This window comes from Hipposideros armiger, unplaced genomic scaffold (genome assembly GCF_001890085.2).
Source record: "Hipposideros armiger isolate ML-2016 unplaced genomic scaffold, ASM189008v1 scaffold_249, whole genome shotgun sequence".
Classification (NCBI taxonomy): Eukaryota; Metazoa; Chordata; class Mammalia; order Chiroptera; family Hipposideridae; genus Hipposideros; species Hipposideros armiger.
In genome coordinates this window covers 2,134,480-2,137,305 of record NW_017731599.1, presented here as the reverse complement: position 1 = coordinate 2,137,305, position 2,826 = coordinate 2,134,480, and the positions used below count along the sequence as shown (strand labels likewise).

General features: G+C 37.4%; 1 long non-coding RNA gene across 1 annotated transcript in view; it reads left to right on the top strand.

Moving 5' to 3' along the window:
• LOC109389922 (uncharacterized) overlaps window positions 1–2,826 on the top strand; it is a 250,989-nt gene that overhangs the window by 32,937 nt on the left and 215,226 nt on the right. The window lies entirely within an intron of this gene.

Sequence of the window (2,826 nt, the reverse complement as noted above, 5' to 3'; positions counted from 1 at the left end):
GGCCTAGGGAAGAACTAAAAGGAAGCCCATGTAAGGAAGAATGAAATGAAGTGACGATCGATGTCAGGATCTAGATCTTGCAGGACAGGAGGGATCCTCACAGGGAGCCTCTATTTTAGTGTAAACGCAACAAGAAGTAAGAGAATGGCATAATTGAATAGATGCCTTTGGAACAAAGGAAGGAAGAAAAGAGGAGAGGTAGGGAGGGAAGGAAGCAATGGAGGAAGGAGCCACTCCAAGTGCTTTGTAGAAAATACTTTCAATGGTGTTAAAATAGAAGCAGGACACAGAAGACATTGAAGACTTCGATGTAAGTAATGATGCTGAGTTGGACAAGGGTTGGCTTAGTGGATGGAGAGAGGAATGGCTGCCTCTGAGATATATTTTGGAGATGGAAATGGATGGACTTGTGATCGGGTTGGCCATGGATATAAATGGAGTTTTGCAGGAAGAATTATTTTCTCAAAAACAACTGATTGAGGCACTCAAGCACTTCTGATTCAATTAACATTTATCATGTCTCTTAATATGCTAAGCATTGCCAAAGCAAGTTCACTTACTGGTACAATAACAAATCACCCTATGATGGCATTTTATCAGTATATCTGATTTACAAGTTAGAAGGTCAGTGCACTCATCTAAGACTTCACAGTTGGCAACCGCATTGATTTCACTCCTGCTGAACTTATTCTAGAACCCAATCCTTATTCCTAAACTTCTCTCTGACCTCTCACTCATTTACTCTTACATTTATTCTTCTTATTTTATGCCAGGGAATATTATTTATATTGTTTTCTCAATATGTGATGGTGACACATATGTTATATCTCTGCCATGTCTCTGATTATAAGTTGGTCACCTTGCTAAGCCAACAGCAGGTATAAGAAAAAACAAACATTGTCTGAGGACCTCCTAAGGGCCAGGCATGAAAACTGGCCTTTGATTAATGATCACCACAGGTTTCTCTCTCTCTCTCTCTCTCTCTCTCTCTCTCTCTCTCTCTCTCACACACACACACACACACACACACACACAGAGTTGGTTTTCCCAATGATGGGAGGAGCAAAATATATGCAGAAAGGGCCAACTTGTGGCTAGAAACAAAGATGACAAGATCATTCAGAATATGATCAGAGCATCAGCTGACCAAAGATTGCCAGTTGTAAGTCACACTGAAAAGAAAAAATCTGAAATTCCCACCGGGCTGTTTAAAAGAAATTGATTCCAAACTTTATGAGGAAATTCAAATAAAAGAATATGCAAAAAACAAATTTAGAAAGAACACAGTCCAAGGACTTAAAGTACCAGATTTATGAGAGAACAGTGGAACAGAGATGTGAGCATTCAGAAATTGACACACACATATGTGGTTTGTTTTCAACAAAATGCCAAAGTAATAAAGTTGGGGAAAGGCTAGTGTTTCAANGAACTAACTCTTTAAATGAAATAACACCCCTCTCTTTCAGGAGCTATGTCTTACTTACTAAAAGTTATTTTGTCTTAGTGTGAAATTCTTCATAATTTACAGCCATCACACAAACCCAAACATATATCCCAGAAACAGAAAATCTTTTACATGCAAAGATATTGATTAATTTTTGAAGGAACACTGAAAATTCGACCTTTAATATTTTTCACTCAAATAATTAAATACAGGCTTACTTAAGTCATCCAATGATTAGTGCCAAGATGTATTGGAGAAATTGTCTTATGTCAACTGTGAAAGTAAATGCAAACCCAGATCCCACAGTAAATATAAACATTTTTTATTATAACTAAAAAATACCCTGTAAAAATAGACAAATGAGAATAGCAATCGGTTCTGTGGTGACCAAGGCTGTGCTTATTTTTCTGCCTGCTTTTCAAATGTTGTGAAATAATGAAAAAGTGATTCTCCGAGGCCTCCAAATTCAGATTTTCCTGCTATCGCTGAACTCTGATGGAGATTATATGGACACATGTTCTTATATTTTGCCATTCACTTGACAGGAGGAGGAAAATAAAGAAGGGGAGTCAGTTCAGTGTCGCTAATTATTGGTGGAGCTGGATGTTGAAATTTGTAGGGAAAAAAAAAAGATACTAGCGACTAGAACCAAGGCACTTGAGGAGAGAAATTTGAAATAAATAATCTATTGGAGCAAGTGTGGAGGCTTCTCTCTAGGAAGTAGATGGCCTGTGATCTTTTTTTGGGAAAGTCGTTTACTAAGTGCATGGGAGAAAATAGCCTACCTGAACACTTGTGATTCTACAAATGCAAGAACCCTTAGGGGTAACATGGGACGCCACTGGCAGGCCGTGTGGTTCACACCACAGGTCTTCCCCACCTCATATTAGGTAACTATTCTTACAGCAACACCACTGAATGAGGAAAATCGAGGCAATCATTGGAACACACCCTTCAAATAAATATTTACCCTCCTTGTGTTTGTACGTAGCAAAGAATGTATTATTATTATTATTATTATTATTATTATTATTATTATTATTATACTTTTAGCATCTCTTCATGCAATACTGTTTCCAAATCAAAAATTATCCTCAATGCACTTTACTTGAAGTTAGGTTTATGACAACTAAACTTTTGCAGCCACTTTATGACTATTTTTGTTGACTCCAAATCCAGTAGTAAGAATTGGCATTAGATATTACCCCACTAATTTAGCAGGTAATATACCAGATGTTGAGCATGTGTTGATGACTGAAGCAATGCCTTCACCCTCTCAGAGTTGTCAGTCTAATGAAAGAAGCAAACAACGAGCAAGTGGCCAAAAAAACACACATAGGATTACAATTTAGATTATATACTCAAAAGGCAACACATAGGGG